This window comes from Panthera leo, chromosome E2, assembly GCF_018350215.1.
Source record: "Panthera leo isolate Ple1 chromosome E2, P.leo_Ple1_pat1.1, whole genome shotgun sequence".
NCBI classification, from domain to species: Eukaryota; Metazoa; Chordata; class Mammalia; order Carnivora; family Felidae; genus Panthera; species Panthera leo.
Genome location: NC_056693.1, coordinates 34,815,084 through 34,834,612, shown reverse-complemented (window position 1 = coordinate 34,834,612; position 19,529 = coordinate 34,815,084). Strand labels below are relative to the sequence as shown.

At 43.8% G+C, this 19,529-nt stretch overlaps 1 long non-coding RNA gene across 2 annotated transcripts; it reads left to right on the top strand.

Annotated features, from left to right (window-relative positions):
- The first annotated feature begins 21 nt into the window (after positions 1–21).
- LOC122208121 lies at positions 22–18,555 on the top strand. Of its 2 annotated transcripts, none has more exons than XR_006197114.1 (5): positions 22–110; positions 11,951–12,046; positions 15,499–15,609; positions 17,165–17,255; positions 18,134–18,555. It is a non-coding gene; the product is annotated as an uncharacterized LOC122208121 (long non-coding RNA). The 2 variants fall into 2 exon arrangements; XR_006197115.1 differs by having other exon boundaries at positions 17,151–17,255.
- Positions 18,556–19,529: the final 974 nt, after the last annotated feature.

The following is a 19,529-nucleotide window of genomic DNA, read 5'->3' as shown; positions in this document are numbered from 1 at the left end:
GGCGGGACTTCCACAGGCCCCGCCCAGCGCCCCTCCGCCCATCTTCCCGCGGACCAGAGCGCAGTCACCTACTTCCTCAACAATCGTTCATAACGCGCTGATGATAGCAGGTACTGATTGCGCGGCACTTACTATGCCCTTGGCACCATGTGAAGCATAGTTTGTGAAAATCCTTGCAACAACCTTGTAATCTTACCTATTATTCTGTTTATTCTCCAAATAGAGGAAACACCCAGAAAGTTCACTCGGTTTGTCAGCTTCTTCCTTCCCCCTACCTCACTGTGAGTCCTCTACTCTGTTCACCATCTGATGCTTCATACATACTAACTGCAGTTTCTCTCAGATACCTATATCCTGCATTCCTAGAAGAAAAAAACCTGACTATTAACTGGTATAAACTCAAGAGACATCTCTAAATAGGCACTGAACACCTATTATGTATCCTGGGGGAATGTATGGAGCAGGCAATTCCAGCTCTCGCTTCTGGTTAAATGAGAGGGAAAGAACCCTCAAACCAGCTCTTGCAAATGGAGTGAGGATAGCAATAATGTCGCGCTTCAAACATTTTCATACTCATCATCTCATTTAATCCTCAAAACAGTCTTATGAGATTGGTATTACTGTCTTCATTCTACAGATCGGGAACTGAGCAATAGAGTAGCTTTGATGAGTTGTCCGTGGTCACAGAGGAATGGAATCAAGCTCTGGCAGAACACAAAGTTCATGCTGTCAACTTCTACATTGTGTGTGTGTCATGGCAAGGATAGGCAAGGCAGCAGGGTAGCTACCTGTCTGTTCCCATTGGGATGGAAGACGGCACAGGGCAGAATGGGCAAACTCCTCCTCTGAGGTGGGGGTGGATGTGGTTAGAAAACAAGTTGTGATAAATGCTTGGAGTGGAAGTCAGCTGCCTTCCCCTACTGAGGGACATGCCTTAGCATCAACACGTAGTCACTAAACTCCAAAGAAAGGCTTTTGTGTTTGGGGGTAAGGTGCACAAATTTTGGGCCAGAGTAGAATTACTGGAGATGACAGTAGAGAGGCTGAGCCCTGCCATCACCTTCTTCTCTCTACTGGTAGACCTCTCTGCACTCTAGAAGCAATGCAGACCACATTTAGAAATACTTAATATTGGGGAGCCTGGGTGGCTCAGTCGGTTAAATGACCAACTTTGGCTTAGGTCATGATCTTGAAGTCCATGAGTTTGAGCCCCATATCGGGCTATGCCCTGACAGCGTGAAGCCTATTTTGGATTCTCTCTCCCCACCTCTCTCTGCCCTTCCCACACTTGCACTCTCTCTCTCAAAAATAAATAAATAAACATTTCTTTAAAAAAAGCAATACTTAACATGCTCATATGTCAGGTGATACAAATGGAGGCCAGTCCCAGGAGGGCCTGGAGCAAGAAAGGACTCTGCAGCAGGTTCACACTATGATACAAACAGCCCCATCAGTTGTGTTACATGATAGAGCAGATCCTATGGTGTTGGAGGTATCAGTGGTGGGAAAAGATGCAGTGTGAAGCTTAAAGCAATATCCAGTGGAAGAACCACAATGCAGAACCTGAGATTTTGGAAAAAGACCACATCAGGGAATTTCATGCCCTCTGAGAAACAGCTCCTGGCCTGTTACTAGACCCTGGTAGGGACGGGATGCTTAACCACGCATGCATTCAACCCTGCTTATCATGACCTGGGTTCTGTTGGACCCACTGAATCATAAAGTTGGACAGGCCCAGCTTCAGCTCATTGTAAAATGGAAATGTTCCATCCAGGATGGAGTCCCAGCAGGACCAGAGAGCATGAGTAAGCTTCATGAGCAGGAAGCCCAGAGCCACTTGTCATCAACCACACTTGCACCAGTACCCCCACTCCAGTTCACACTCATGACCATATTAGGGGAGGGGACACGGTCATATCAGCTAAAAGAGGAGGCAAAGCCTGAGCTTGGTTTAGAGATGGGCTGATTTGGAATGTGGGTACAAGCCAAAAAAAAAAATGGACGGTGGCTGCATTACAACCACATTCGTGGGAAGCCCTGAAAGACAGTAGAACAGGAAAATCTTTTCAAGGGGCAGACCTGTGAGTGGTGGACCTGGCCATCTATTTTGTATGGAAGGAGAAGTGATCTCAGATGAGAAGTGGTTACAAGGACTCATTAATGGGCAACTTTGGCGTAGGGACTCGCCACCAGCCTGGCTGAAATGTTGTTAGATGCTATAGTCTGAGAAGCTTCCTCTCCAGACTTCTCTCTCTTCTTTCTCAAATGTGAGACCTGTGTTGTGGTCTGAACACTCTCCCTGTCTACTCCTGCTTCGTCTCCTTTGTCTATCACAGGCATTTCCCCCATTAAATAAATCCCTTCATGTCTAATTCCATCTTGGCTTAGAGGACCTGAACTCACACAAATAATAAATTTCAATCTTAAATATATGATTCAAATTTAGTAGCACAGTACATGTATGAACTAAAATCTGTGCTTACCAAACAAAAATACCTTGCTGTTCTCACTCTGTTTCACTGCATTGCAGTTTTTAAATTGTGGTCACAAAAAAACCAAACACCCAACATAAAATTTAACATCTCAACCATTTCTAAGTATAAAGTTCAGTGGTGTCTGGTAGATTCACATTGCTGTGCAACCAGTCTCCAGAGCTTTTTTATGTTGCAAAACTGAAACTCTGTACCCATTAAACGATAGCTCTCCATTGCCCCCGCCCCCACCCCTGCCCCCACCCCTGCCAACCACCTTTCTATTTTCTGTCTCCATGAATTTGATTGCTTTAAATTCCTCACATAAACTCAGTCATACAGTATTTGTCTTTTTGTGACTGGCTTTTTCACTTAACATAATATTCTCAAGGCTCATTCATACACAGCACGTGTCAGAGCTTCCTTCCTATTTAAGGCTGAATAATATTCCATTGTATGTACACACCAATTTTTGCTTATCCACTCATCTGTCTGTCAATGGACACTTGGGTTGTTTTCGTCAGTGCTTTAAATTTTAAACGCAAATAAAAATTCCAAAACTTATTAGGTAGTATTCTGTTCGATATTTATGTATGTGCAGTGTATTGTAGGTCAATTATAACTTAATAAAGCTGTAAAACAAGGAAGCGAACAAACACACTCTCTTCTCTATCCCAGCCTTGTACATCAGAGCACCTACTCAGTAGCTACACTTGGATGTGTAGTGGGCATGTCAAAATTAACACATCGCTTTTTCTCCTCCCTCCAGATCTGCTTTTTACCCATTCTTTTCCATCTCAGTAACTGGCATCTCCATCCTCCTAGGGACTCAAGCCAAAAAACTGGGAGTAATCCCTTACTAACCCTTGACTCCCCTCTTTTTCTCACGCCTGCATTGGATCTGTGAGCAGATCCCACTGGCTCTGCATTCAGATTAAATCTGGAACTCTTCTTATTACTATGACCACCCCTGTCCAAGCTACCGTCATCTTTTGCCTGAATTATTGTGGTTGACCCCTCACTTTTCAATTTATTTCATGTCACTTACACCCCCCAATAAAACCTGGGGGTGGGGGAAAAACACTACGTATTCACCAAATTTTCACCCCTTTTGTACTTTACCTCCTTCAGGTCTTTGCTTAAATTAGTATCTTTGCAATAAGCCTTCCTTAATCATCTAGGTAAAATTGAACCTCATTCCTACCCCCTCCCCCCGACCCTTGGTATTCTCTGTTTTATTTTTCCCATAATGCTTATCTTAAGTAAATTGTTATATATTTTATTTATTCATTTGTTTATCTGCCTTTCCTCCCCAGCCCCACCCCACCCCCACCAACTAAAATATAAGCTCCACGAGGACAGGGAATTTGTTTTGCACACGGATTTATCCCTAGTACCCAAAACAGATGCCCCACAGATATTTGTTAAATAAATGCAAGAATGTGGGGCATCTGGGTGGCTCAGTCAATTGAGCATCCAACTCTTGATTTCAGCTCAGGCCATGATCCTAGGATCGTGGGACTGAGCCCTGCGTAGGGCTGCATGATGAGTCTGGAGCCTGCTTAAGACTCTCTCTCTCTCTCTCTCTCTCTGCCCCTCTCCCCAGCTCACACGCTCTCTCTTTCTCAAATTAAAAAAAAAACATATATATTAAAAAATAATAATAATAAATGCAAGAATGTGAAGGCAGGGCTATGAGGAATTTAAGAGCTCAGGTTCTGGGATCGAACAGACTCAAGTTGGAATCTGAGCACAGTCACTCTTTTGTTGTATGAGTGACTCTGGAGAAGTCCCTCATCACCTCTGTCCCAAAGTCTCTTTCTCCAGAGAAAGGTGAACAAATGGGATAAATGGACAGCTGGGAAGATTCACTAAGGCAGGAGGAGGTATAGAAGAGAGGTGGCAGGAGATGTCATTTTTGGTCTAGTTCTGACACTGCATTGCCACTGTCTTCACTCCTACCTGGAGAGGGACAGTAAACCTTGGGGACCAGCATGGAGGCCATTGAGCTAGCACCAAGCTGAGAATTTCCAGACACTAGGGAGGAAAGCTAAGTCAACTGGTCATGCCTCCCTCTTCTGGGCTTAAGTCAGAGGTTGAATCCTCCTCTGAGGTGGCTGGTAAGGAAGGAAAGGTGGAGACTGTTTGCAAAGATAATCTTCCATGCACTGCCCCCTTTGACCTCCTTCCATTTATAATCCAGAATCCAGCCTTGCCTGTAAGATGACAATATGTTCCTCTCCCCAGGGTGGGTGGGTGTAGCTGGTATCAGAAAGTATTTGCTTCTTCACAAGAGCACAGCCAGCCTCAGTCGTCCGACTGCCAACTTCACTGCCTCTCCTTGCACACCCACATCCCCACCCCACCCCCAACATCTATGCCCTTCGAAAATTAAGACACATAATCTCCACTTTATCACACCCCTTGTGAGCACCAGTTATCTGGACAGCTTGTTTTCAGAGAACATAAATTACTAGATTCAATGATCTTTCAAGAAGACCTCCTTCTTCTTGGCCCCTATTGAGTCCTGGCAATTTAGCAAGCAAAATTTGTTGGTTTTGAAATAAGAACTGAGGATACAAAGGGTGGAGTGAGTACATTCAGGCTTCCTGCTCATGGCCAAAGAGTTCACACGAAAACAGCCCACCATCACATCAACTTCTCACCTGTGCTGCTTGCTGATTCTCCTCTTGCCCCCTTCACATCACCACCCCTCCATATTTGGGCTAGTGTGTCTCACACTCCAGCAACCTGATCCCTCGCTCCTCTATGCCCTAGGAGTCTAGTGACCAGGGGCTCCATTTCCCAGGATCCCTTGCGGGCTGACTTCTGGCTGGCTTCAGCCAATGAGAGACACCCACAGGAGACCGGAGGGCGGGAAGAGAGAGCGTCCAGGGGATTTGTTCGCTGCTGCCTTCCTGCTTTGGCACCACAGTCCTGGTGGGGCATAACCCCTCCGTGACCACACTCCTGTCTGGCATCCTTTCACTCATAGCACCAGCCCCCAACAGACACTGGTTTCGCCATCCCTCCCCTTCCCTTCATACCTAGAATGCTGCTGGTCCCTGGATACCTCATCATCCTTGTTGATTCCTTTAGCTCTGCCCATGTAAGGATAAATAGTCCCTTGACTAAGGTCTATTCGGTTGAACTGAGTGGAATTCTGTTTCCTGCAGGACCCTGACTAATAAATACATCTGGACTCCACCTACCTGAAGAGTTCATCTCAGCTCCAAAAACAATCCGCCCAGTAGCCAGAGAAATTTGCTGTGCATATATCCTTGGGAGAGACTACTGTTGCATATGAAGTCACTCAAAACTGTAGTCCATCAGTTCCTTTTCTAAGAGTCAGGCTTTGTTAGGGAGATGTTCTTTTAGATACATACTAAAAGAAGTGGGAAAGGGAGTGAATTAGAGGTGGGGGTGTCAGGAGCAGAGTGTTTTAGTTGTCTAGGGTTCCAGGCTGGTTTGGCTACTGGCCACTTAACTTGAATAAGTCACTCAGTGTTTTTGTCCCTCGATTTCCACCTTTGTAAAATGAAGATGACATATTTTAAGTGACTACCCTATGCATCTTACAAGTTTACTATCAGGCTGAAATGAGATGGCGTAAGAGAAAGTAATAGTTTGGAAAGCATGACACCATGATGGGTGCCCAGGACCTCCTCCATCTGGAAGGAGTCACTACCCCAGTTTGACAACAATCTGCAGTAGATTATTAAGTGAAAAACTGACTCAGCTTGCAGGCCTTAATAATAGTGATGATAATAGGCATTATTATTTCTTAATATATTTATTACCAATTAGGTAATATCATTATTGCTTAATGAGAACACTTATAACAACTATTGTTTCAGTTACTATTTATTGATTGCTAGCTATGTGCCAGATGTTGTGCTAAGCACGTTCTACACATTCTTTCATTGCATCAGTTTGATGGTTCTGTGAGATACAGGTACCTTCTTAACCCCCATTTTACTTGTGAGGAAACTGATGTTCAGAGAAATTAAGCAACTTTCCCCAAATTACTTAGGTATTCTGGGGCTGAAATTCAAATCCAGGTTCATCCAACTTTGCTCTGTCCTCTCATTATATCCGCCTGTTAGAGCAGTAGTTCTCAGTGGGGGGTGGGGGGACAAAATAGCACCCCCAGGGGGAAGTTTGGCAGTGTCTGGAGATATTTTTGTTTATTTTAACTCTGTTAAAATGTTATTGGCATCTAGAGAACAGAAACCAGTGGTAGCGCTTGTTCCCCAGGGCTGTCATAACAAATTACCACACACAGGTGGCTGGAAACAACAAGACTTTATTGTCTCATGATTCTGGAGGCTAGGAGTCCAAAATCAAGGTATTAGCAAGGCCATAGTCCTTCTGAAGGCTCTAGAGAACAATCCTTCCTAGTCTGTGGTGTCTTGTAGTTCTATCACAATCCTTCCTTGGCTTGTAACTCTTTCACTCCAGTCTGCCTCCGTCTTCACATGGCCTTCTTCCTTGTATCTTCTACCTTGTATCTTCCTTGTATCTCCTTTTCTTATGAGAACACTAGTCATCAGATTCATGGCCCACCCTAAATCCAAGATGATTTCATCTCAACATCCTTAACTAATTACATCTGCAAAGATCCTTAATTCAAACAAGGTCACATTCTGAGGTTCTAGGTGGACACGAATTTGAGGAGACAGTATTGAGCCCACTAACCCTTCGATGCACAGAACAGCCCCTCACAACAAAGAATTATCTGGCCTCAAATTACAATAGTGCTGAGGTTGAGAAACCCTGCTTTAGAGGGAGACATTTCTTGTCTGAGAAGTGAGAAGAACGTGCCTCTGTTAATCCACACAGCTACAAACAGAAAGGGTCTCAGAGCACCTTAAAGTCCGGAGGTCACCCTCTCCTTCCACTTTTCTGAACCACTTCTTCTTCTGATAGCCTCCCGTATCTCCATGTGGATGCTGCCCCCTGCCTGGCATTCATACAGCACTTTGCATTTTGATTTAAGAATGATACGGTCAGATCCACCCAAAGTGTTAAGCTTCAAATAGTATTAAGCTTCAAAAGAAATGCCTGCCTTCTTCTTTCACAAATGGGAAGATGCTCAAAAATCAGAGAAAGGAACTCGAGCTTGTGGGCAAGTGACTATTTGCAAGTTATGGGAGAGGGACCAGCCCTGCGAAGTGGATCATCTGATGGCTGCCAGGGCACTTTCCTCCATTCTTTCAAGAAATATTTGTTGAGCACCTACTGTGTGCTTAGCCCTGAGGATGCAGTAGTGAGCAGCAAGGCTGGTGTGCCTGCTCACGTGAACCATCCAGTCTGATATGAACACTTATAATCCAGTGTGATAAGTGCTATAAGAGGGAAATGCAAGGTGCTTAGATTTCAAGTGGTCATAAAGGGTTTTCTGGAGCAAGTGAAGTCTAAGCTGAGATTTAGAGACTGAGTAAGATTCAGATGCGGGTGGGTCAGGCTAATTAGTCCAAAGTCAACCACAATTTTAGCCCCTAAGCAAAGACCAAGGGAAGAGTAGCATTGGGAGAGGAGAGAGCTTGTGCAAAGGCCCAGAGGGGAGAATGAGCATGTTTAGGGAACTGAAGGAAGGCCAGTCTATGCTTCACCCCCACAGAACAAAGCAGAGAAGGTTATTGCTAAGGTCCACCTTCTGGTTTTCCCCCTTGCCTTCTGAGGGCTCCCTTTGACTTCCCTTTCCAATTTGAGCTGTTATTAGATGCTTTCTCTTGGTGTCCATGTTGAGCACAATTCCCTTCTCAGTTTCAGGGACCCCCATCTAGGTCTGATCCCCTGGTCAGGACAAAAGGCCTTTGATCTTATCCAGAAGCAAAAGGAGACATCAGACATGACCAGACATCTTTGGTATCTTACAAAATGTGTAGAAATTGCTTTTGTCCCAGCCAGGGTGAGGCAGAGGCAGAGGCAGAAAGTCCTGGGAAAGCATCAGAGCTGGGGCAAGTTCACTCCCAAGGTAGCCCCCACTTTGGAAATCAGAATCAGAGGCACATAGCTGAGGCCCAGGACAGTCAACATCACTGTGCTTCCTGCTCTCTCTGGATCATGGAGGAGCAAAAGTGTTAAGAGCCTGGACTCTGGAGCTAATGACCTGAGTTCAAACCCAGCCCCAGACCATTCCTAGTTGTGTGACTTGAAGTAAGTCAACTCATTTCTCTTTATATTAGTGCTGCCCCCTAGAGCAGTGTGTGTGTGTGTGTGTGTGTGTGTGTGTGTGTGTGCGCGCGCGCGCACGCACGTGTGCACGCACATGTGTGTGCACGTGTGTGTGTGTGTGCATGCAACTGAGGGGGTCATGAGAGAACTCCTGTAAGAGTTCACGGGACTTGACACCCAAAAAGTACCCAGGCCTTTGGCCTTATTTTTTTTCTCATCTTTCACCATGAACCCAGGCCCACCCTCCTCTTTCATCCAGTTTCCAGGGAAGCTCCCTAGGCTAAGATGAATGAAGCAGGAAATGGAAAAAGAAAATAGTCCTTCCATTAGGGTATTCACTTTTTTTAAAAATTCCGGTATAATTAACACACAGCATTATATTAGTTTCAGATGTACAATATCATGATTCAACAATTCTATGCATTACTAAGTGCTCATCATGATAATGAGTGTGATCTTAATCCCCTTCCCCTATTTCACCCCTTCCCCCACTCACCTCCCCTCTGGAAACTACTAGTTTGTTCTCTATAGGTAAGGGTCTGTTCTTTTGTTTTTCTCTTTTTTGTGTGTGCTTGTTTATTTTCTTTCTTAAATTCCATTTATGAATGAAATCACATGGTATTTTTCTTTCTCCAATGGACTTATTTCATTTAGCATTATACCCTCTAAATCCATCCATGTTGTTGCAAATGGCAAGATTTCATTCTTTTTTATGAATATTCCATTATATATATACATACGTGTGTGTGTGTATGTATATATATATATATATATATATATATATACACACACATATATATGTATGTATATGTATCACATCTTTTTTATTTATCTTCATCTATCAGTGGACACTTGGGTTGCTTCTATAATTTGGCTATTGTAAATAATGTTGCAGTAAACATCAGGGTACATATATCTTTTCAAATTAGTGTTTGTCTACTGGATCACTTTTTTTTAAGTAAAGTTTTTATTAAAGAGTATCATACAGGAAGATGTGCACAAACCATAAATGCACAGCTTGACAAAATTTCAAAAACTGAACACACTTGTGTCACCAACACATGGCTGAAGAAACAGAGCATTACCAGCACCCCCGCAGGCCCTCCAAATACTCCTTAACTGTCACCACCACCTTGTAGAGTAACCATGACCCTGACTTCTGAAGCAGACATAAGTGTTTGCCTCTTTCCCTATTTATACAAATGAAATCATGCAGCCCATGTGCTCTTTTGTGTCTGACTTCCTTCACTCACCATCATGTTGATGGGAGTCATCTACATTGATGTGGGTAATCAGAGATCGTTCATTCTCATGGCTATACAGTGTTTCACTCTGTTTGTCCATTCCACTGTTGATGAGCTTTTGGGGAGTTTCCAGTATGAGACTATTGTAATAAGTGCTACTCTGAACATTCCAGTAAATGTCTTCTGGTGAACATATGTATACATTTCTGTCACATATACACTTAGGAGTGCAATTGCTAGCTAGTAGATACTGTCAAACAGCTTTCCAGAGTGATGATAGCAGGTGTTCACTTCTTAAATTTTTCTTTAACGTTTATTTATTTTTGAGACAGAGAGAGGCAGAGCATGAACAGGGGAGGGGCAGAGAGAGAGGGAGACACAGAATCTGAAACAGGTTCCAGGCTCCAAGCTGTCAGCACAGAGCCTGACGCGGGGCTCGAACTCACGGACCATGAGATCATGACCTGAGCCGAAGTCGGACGCTTAACCGACCGAGCCACCCAGGCGCCCCATGGTGTTCACTTTTTAAAACAATCTGTGACACAGGGCACTATGACCTCCTTCCAGACACACACACATTTAGGAAGCATGGGTCTGTGCCAGGCACTGAATGAGCTATCAGAAGGCCACCGTGGAAGTGCCATGGGCTAGTCCTGGCCCTGTGTGCCCTGAAATCTGTCTCCTCTTCATCCCTCTCCCTTTCTCCTTCCCCTTGAATGTGTTGTGAGGGGAGGGCAGGGGTAACCTAGGGAGACTTTCAAGCTACATTCCCCAGGCTCCCGTGTCAGCTGGTGGGCCCTGGATGGAGCTCAGCAGACAGGAGAAAGGAAAAAAACTGGGGATGGGGGCTTTCTCGCTCTCTCTGTCTGGTTGTGGCTGCGTCTCTTCCATGGCTCCAGCTCCCACAAGACAGGCCTGTTGTGGTTCCGGCTTCCTCAGGTGACCCTGGCCTTTGGGCTCCAGTGACGTCACCTGCTCCCTTGCCCCTCCAGCTGACAGGTAGCCGTGACTTTTTACACTTGGTGTGTCATAGTCCTCCCCCCTCTTCCACCACCTATGCATCCAATCAATTCCCTGTAATCATACCGTTTTTAGATGCTTTAGAATGATTTCCTTTTCCAGGTTGGACCCTGACTGACCCTGGCAGAGACCTCCAGGGTAAAATAACAAGTCTTATTCACCAAGCCCATTGCGCTGATGGTAGCAGATGAGACATGTAGGTGGGGGGTGGCCATTGCCCCTAGGTTGCCTGGGTAGTCATCAGGACTTTCATCAGATAGGGGCAGCTGCTCCTCCCGGAGCAAGGAGCAGTGTTGGCATGCCCACCTCAGTGTCCTGCTAGCCAAGGCCACTCCTTCCAGGGCATCCCTCTGTCTGGTTCTATGGAACGGAGGTCTGTGGCTGGTCTCAGCATGAGCTGCCCGTGGTGGCTGTTTGCCTTTGTGGGGAGTAGCCTCAGAGTGAAGAATGGCATCTTAGATTTCATGGTGATCCTCGCGCCTTATGCACAGTAAATACTAATAATTCACACATGAGCATTTACTATGTGCAGGCATGATTCCGAGCACTTGACAGGTCTTAGTAAGACATGTTATTACGATCCCATTTTACTGATAGAAATTGAAGCATAGGAGCTAAAGTAACTGATACTCCACTGATGTTTGTTGATGACAATAGCATCAATAATTAGTGTGGCAGAGTGCTTAAAAACACTGGCCTTGGTGGATGCCTGGGTGGCTCAGTCAGTTAACTGTCTGACTCTTGATTTCAGCTCAGGTAATGATTTCATGGTTCATGAGATCAAACCCCCACAGCATTGGGCTCTGTGCTGACAGCACTGAACCTGCTTGAGATTCTCTCTCTCCTTCTCTCTCTGCCCCTCCCCAACTTTTGCATGCACACATGTGCATGTGCTCTCTCTCTCTCTCTCTAAAAAATAAATAAACTTTAAAAAGAAACAAAAAAACCTCACTGGCCTTGGATTTCAAAAGATGATGATTTGAATCTAGATTCTGCCCCTTGCTTATTTGTGATTTTCCTCTGTTTCCTTTTCAGTAAAACAAGACTAATGATGCCCACCTCCCCTGATTCCTGAGCAGATCAAATAATGAGTGAGCATCAGTGGTAGTAGAGCTTGCAAAATTCAAACATGTATGTTTATGTATACATATGATATATAATGCAAAATTATACTTTATTGTGTATATGCTACAATTCAGGGTTTTGCAATCGTATGCTTATTTATGATTAGTAACTGCCTGTAAACAAGTTATGATCTTCAGATTTAACAAGCCAATGATTAACTTATTTTATCTGATAAAATAATATATATAATGAATTTGCCTATGTTATCCCAGACACTAGCCTCAGATCATAAATTACCCCTTTTGGGATCACATTAATAATCCCAATCCAAGAGGTGTATTTTTAATACTGTGCTATCTAAAATTTTTTATTTTGAAATAATTTCAGTTGCAAAATATAATAAAGAATTGTCAGACACGTTTTACACAGATTTTCTACATTCCCCATAGGTTAATATTTTACATTTGCTTTATCATTCTCTCTTTATACATATATATATATATACATACATATATATATACACACATATATATATATACACATATATATGTGTGTATATATATATATGTATATATATATATATGATGTTCATCTATATCCCTTACCCAAATGTTTCCTTTTTTCTTAAACATTTGAGAGTAGTTGCAGATCTGATGTGCCCCTTTATCCCTAAATACTTCAGTGTGAAATTTCCTAAAAGCAAGAACATTTTCTCATAAGATTATGAAAATCAAGACATAAACATTGATTTAATATTGATATATAACATAGAGATCTAACCTAAATTTTCTCAGTTGTCCCACTAATGCCTTTTATACCAAAATAACAACATGAATTTTTCTGGTCCAGAATTGCATTAAGTGGCCACATGTATTTAGTTTCCTTCGATCTGAAACAGTATCTTAGTCTTTGTCTTTCCTGACCTTGACATTTGTGAGGAATAAAGGCCAGTTAGTTTGAACAGCGCTCCACAATTTGGGTTTGTCGTACGTTACGTTGTGATTGCATTGCAGTTCTGCATCTTGGGCAAGAGTATCACAGAAGCGATGTGTCATTCTCAGGGCAACTTGTCAGGAGGCATTTGATAATATCATCTGGTTTTAACTTTGATCACTTAGTTAAGGTGGTGCCTGCCAAGTTTCTCTGCTATAAAATTAGTGTTTTTCCCTTTGTTGTTTGTAACTATCTTGTAGGGAGATACTTTAAGTCTATATAAATATGCTGTTTCCCATCAGACCTCACCCACCAGTTTTAGTATTCTTGGTAACTCTTGCCTAGATAGATTGTTACTATGACAGCTGCCAAATGGTGATTTTTCTAAATCCACCATTCCTTTTATGTCTATTAGTCTGGATTCTACTTTATTTACTTACATCAATATGGACTCATGGATTCTTACTTTATTCTAGGAGTTGTAATCCCTTACTGTCATTCTCTGATTTGATGCTTAAATTACACCAACTTTGGCCAGCCAATGGGAACTCCTTAAAGCTGGCTACTTTGTCCTTTTGACATGTTTCCACCATTTTGTGTGTGTTTTCTTACTTTCCGGAAAACTAGATGTTCATATATATTTCCCTTACTCAAATCTGGAATCAGCCATTTCTTCAAACAACCCTAGTTTATTTTAGTGGAGAATTTAAACCTTAACTTTAAAAAATGATGAAGGAAAGGAAGAAGGAAGAGGTGGAAGAGAAGGTGAAATGCCCAAAAGGGGGGCAGGGAGGTTTACAAATATTATAGCATATGTTTTGAGTGTTTACATTTAACAAATCAATTGTTTTATTTATTTTTTAAATGATTTTAAATTCTTTTTTAAAAATGTTTATTTATTTATTTTTGAGGTGGGGGGCGGGGGCAGAGAGAGAGAGGGAGAGATTGAATCCCAAGCAGTCTCTACGCTGCCAGCTGTGGGGCTTGAACTCACCGACGGTGAGTGAGATCATGACCTGAGTCAAGGTCAAGAGTCGGATGCGTAACCAACTGAGCCACCCAGGTGTCCCCAAATCAATAGTTTTAAAACCAAAAGTATGATGCAAATATAATTGTGCTCCTCATAAGATAGTTATACCAAAAGTCTGCTTTTGAGGTTCTCCTGAATGTGGGTCCAAATCATCTCCCTGCCTCCCCAGCACACTCCATAATGCCCTATGCCAATAGTGCTTAAATGGGGAGGGGGAGGGAAATCCACAACGTGATGGTGAATCTCAGGGAGCTCAGGTCTTTCTTCTCAGAATTGACCTCAGCCCCCAACCCCTAGAGCGACTGTGCTAATATCTGTTTTATATATGAATAGATTGGGATTTTACTCAGTTTTATTTGAGGAAGCTTTAGGGCAGTGGGGTGGGAAAGGTGGTTAAGGCGAGCCAGGCTATTTGATTTCAAATCCTAGCTCTGGTGAGTGACTTAACTGCTCTAGGCCTCAGTTTCGTCATCTGTCAAATGGGGATGTTTTGCCCCCAGAGCCTTTTGGAGAGGGTGATACTGATATATGTCAAGCACAGGGAGCAGCAGCTGGCATGTGAGAGTTTTGTGCTGGTGTGTGACTTCTGAATGAGGCCGCTGCCTTTAGAGACGTCTTTCCAGTCTACATGCATCACTAAAATTGGGCCCTCAGGATTCCACCTGCCCTCAAGGATTGGCGCCCACAAACTACAAATCATGGGCCACTCCAGCCCATCTTCATTCCTGGTCACCTGCAGGCACCTGTGCCCCAGACACCTTTCATTCACCTTTCACCTTTCACCTGTGTCACTCAGGACCCTTTCCAGTGCAAGTGACAGAATCCTGACTCCTACCAGGTTACACAAAGTAAGGACCCATCGTCTCCAAGGGTCCTTTCTCGACCTTTAGGCACGGCTGGATCCAGGGATACAATTACTCCACCAACCCCCTCAATCTCTTCTGGACTCAGTTTTCCTCTGTATTGGCTTCACTTTTATGGAGCAGCAAGATGACCAATGGCCCCAGCCTCACATCCTACCAGCTGAGCGACCCCAGAAAAGAGAATGTCTTTCCTAGTAGCTTTAGCAAAGGTCCTAAGGGCTGATGCCTATTGGCTTGTTTGGGTTACGTGCTGTGCTAGGTCTCTCCTATTTGCCCCTCCATGGCCTCTCTCCACCTCTGTGCCTTGGGAGCCCAACCCATGCAGATCACAAAAACAGACACTCTTGCCTTCTGGGTTTAGGTTGTGCTCAGCAAATGGGAGGCACATGTAAGAGACTGGAGGATAGGAAGAGGTTACCGTCAGGGTGTGGATTTTGCCCCTCTTTCCCTCCCAAGTTGCTATGAACTGTTTGTGTCCACTGAAGGTCCCATCTCCTGCCAAGGGACATTTTCCATATAACACCATTCCTCGTGGACCCAGTAATCAATTATTCCCTCTCCTTACCTCTCTAGTCTGGGAGGGATGATGGCTCCTAGCCATTGGAGGTCCCCAAGTACCACACCAGTTGTTGTTGGCTTCCCTGCATCCTGCCTTCACCTTTGTAAAAGACCTGTCATTATACTTTCCTCAGGGACCCTGCTGAATGTGTCACCTGCGTCCTGCTGATGCATATGCTCACCTCTGGAGCACAGGTGAGGTCTTAAGTGACCACAAAAGAAGGACCAGACAGAGTAACAAAGAGGTGAGTGTCAGAGTGCTTTGTCAACCCCAACGCATGAGACCATGGTGGGGGTGTCAGGCTGGAAAGCCAGGGTCCCTCTTGGTCCTAGTTTCATCCTCCTTCCTCTGAGTTTCACTGAGTGACAGGGTGAGAAGAGAACTAGATGTGGAGTCCAGGGCCAACCACCCCCTCCCTCTTATATGTCCCACTATGTGTGACCTGAACAAGGGACTCCACTTCTCTGAGCCTCTCTTAAGCAAAGAAATCTTACCTGCCTCCCCCACAGGGCTGCTAGCAGAATTGGATAAAATTGGCTAGGGGGAGGGATGGCTGATTTCTGGAGTTCTCTATCTACTGTGTGTTGTGGGGCCTCAGGACTTTGGGGGCCCTCAGAGGCATCACTTTCCTTCCCATTGTGGTTCCATTTGTTTCCATCTTGACCACAGAATATCTCAGCTCTCTGTCAGCCACTTTCTACATGATCTTAGAGATAATCTCCTGCACGCCCATACCCCTGTCACCAGCAATGCTACGAAAGTCAAGAGTGATAACATCTGTTTGTGGTCTCTCTCTGCCACCCTACCAGCAGGAGACTGTAATCTCCTTGAAGGCAGGGACACCGTGTTTTGTCCACTGTCATATGCCCACATCTAGGAGAAACCGGCACAGATCAAGTGCTCAGGAAGTACATGTTGAAGGAACAGAGGCAAACAGTCATAGAGAAAAACCAACTGTTGTTGTGTTACTCCTGTATGTTAAAAAGCAAAATAAAGAAGCATTAAAAGAGGGTTATAAGAATTGCCCACATGGCCAGCCTGACTATGGTAACACCTATATAACAGGCTTGTTGTAAGACTGACATGAGATTGTGCATGTAGGGCACTTGGCGCCCTGCCCAGCCAAGGGCAAGAGTGCCATCAATGCTGGGTAGATGCAGAAGCAGTGACCCATTCAGGGACCGAGCTTGTCTGAGGGGCCCTCTGCTCCTGCTAGCCTAGCTGCAGCTGCTTAGCTAACATTGGATCCCAAGCAGGGAAACCATTGTCTCAGGACAGTGTCTTGTGTCTTAAGGAGGGACGCTGTGGCAGACCAAAAAGCAAAGAGGATCTGTGGCGTTGGCTGAAAGATACTGCACTCAGTTACTAACTTGTCCTTCAGATAAGTGGTCTCATATTTTAAGATTTCAGTCTCCTCATCTGGAAAATGGGGATATTTACACTCAGTTCTTTACCTTATGGGTGGTCCTGAGGGCCAAATAAGAAAATGGCTATACTTAAAAGCTTTTTTTAATAAAAGGTCCCTAACGAAGCTCAACGGATGATTAAAAGCATTTGCTGTCTCCAAACCGCCCCCCACACACCCATAGGCCCAAGGGTGCTTAGATCCCCATTTTCAAAACTCATCCCTAGTCCCCTTCCACCCCTCCTCTTCTGCCTTTGCTCTAATCAATGGATCTTGATTGATCAATGAACAGCCCCACCCCTCCAATCCAGGCTGGCTCCCAGATAGCTTTGTGTAAAGGCCTGGATTAAAATGGTCCCTGTTTCTACTGATTTGGAAAGAACTCCTCCTTTAGGATTGTTGAGACAGGACGCTCTGTGGGCTCCAGCCCCAACGGCAGCTCACGTGGAAGAAGAGGAGAGATCCATCTCCACCCCTCCTGAAAAGTGAGTCACCCTGTCAACATGCCCTTCTGATGTCACAGCTGGTTCTACCAGATCCCTCTGGAGCTGGGCCTCACCCCTGCCAAGATGGAACCTTCACTCTCCTCCTTTGTCAAAAGCAGGAAACACTTGCCTGACAGAACTACCAGGACCCCAGAGCCCCATTCTATTGAAAAGTCTGTCATACTATCATGGTTTTTGTCAAACAATTATTACTGAATCACAGGAAAGAGAAAACTTTCCCTTCCTCTCTGCCCTCCATCTCAATCCATGCCCTAGAATAATCCATTATTAATAGCTTAGTGTGGAACATTCCAGATTCTGTATAATGCATATTCAATTTTCTTTATTAGGACTATATTATTTTTAGAGTAGTTTTAGGTTCACAGCAAAATTGAAGGGAAGGTATAGAGATTCACCATATACTTCTTGCCCCCCCCCCCCCCCCCCGCCAACATGCACAGCCTCCTCCATTACCAACATCCCCCTCCAGGGTGGCACATTTGTTATAGCTGATTAGCCAATATTTACATATCATAATCACCCAAAGTCCATAGTTTACATTACAGTTCACTCTTGGTGGTGGACATTCTATGGGTTTGGACAAATGTACAGTGACATGTATCCATTATTCTGGTACCATGTATTCTCACTGCTCTAAGAATCCTCTGCACTCTGCCTATTCACCCCCTCTCTTCACACCCAACCCCTGGCAGCCACTGATCCTTTTACTGTCTCTATCATTTTGCCTTTTCCAGAATGTCATATAGCTGGTATTATATACAGTGTGTAGCCTTTTCATACTGGCTTCTTTCACTTACTAATCTGCATACAAAGTTCTTCCATGTTTTTGCATGGCTTGATGGCCCGTTTCTTTTCAGCCCTGAAAGATACTCCATTGTCTGGAAGGACCACCATTTATCCACCCGCCTACTGAAGGATGCCTTGGTTGCTCCCAAGCTTTGGCAATTATGAATAAAGCTGCTACAAATATCCATGTACAGGTTTGGGTGTGGATATAAACTTTCAGCTCCCTTGGGTAAATACCAAGGAGTGTGATTGCTGGATCACACGGTAAGAACAGGCTTAGTTTTGTAAGAAATAGTCAAACTGTCTTCCAAAGTGGCTTTCCCATTCCGTATTCCTGCTAGCAATGAATGAGTTTCCTGTCGCCCCACATCATCTGCAGCATTTGGTGCTGTCAGTGTTCCAGAATTTGGCCTCTCTAAAATGTGGGTAATGGTATCTCATTGTTGTTTTAATTTTCCTTTCCCTGATGGTATATTACGTGGAACAACTTTTATGTTTGTTTACCGTCTAAATATCTTCTTTGGTGAGATATCTGTGAAGATCTTTGACCCATTTTCTAATTGGGATGTTTGTTTTCTTATTGTTGAGTTTTAAGTGTTCTTTCTATATTTAGTGCCTTGTATAATAGTGCCTTATCAAATATGCCTTTTGCAAATATTTTCTCCCAATCTGTGGCTTGTCTTCTCAGTTTCTTGATGAATGTTCAGTTTTAAAAATTTAATCTAATTTTACAAGTAATACAAAAATTTATTTTCTGTGGGGGAAAAACAATGAAACAGTACAAAATCTGCCTTGATTTTTATCGTCTGAGTCCACTCTCACCACAGCCCACGGGTTATGCCTGTTATCTCTTCTGAGTGTATTCTTCCCCATCCTGCTCTATGTGTTTTTAATTGCACATGTTTCTATTTCCGTGGGGAATAAATAGCTCTATTTTGCGTGCATGTGGTTTACATAAATGTTGGCATATCACACCTATTGTTTGCCAACTCTGGTCATACTGTCTTGAAAATTCATCTGTGTTAGGATGTATACAGCTACCTCATTCTAAGCATAGCATTGTGTTCCATTAAATGAATGTATTACAATGTATTTAGCTTTTAAAATTTTGGTCAAATTCATGCATATTCATGGTATTAAAAAATCAAATAATATTGTAAGGTTTCTAGCAAATGTTAGTAATGCAACACACGCGCACACACACACACACACACACACACACACACACACACCCCTGAGTCCTGCTCCTCAGAAAGTTACTATTCTTTCAGCTGTTTCTCCTGGCATTTACCTCTGTATTTCTGAATAAGATGTTTATATGCTCTTTCTTTCTTTCTTTCTTTCTTTCTTTCTTTCTTTTTCTTTCTTTCTTTTTTTTTTAGAGAGGCGGGGAGGGCAATAGAGAGGGGAAGAGAATCTTAGACAAGCTCCATGCCCAGTGCAGGACCCTATGAAGGGCTCGATCTC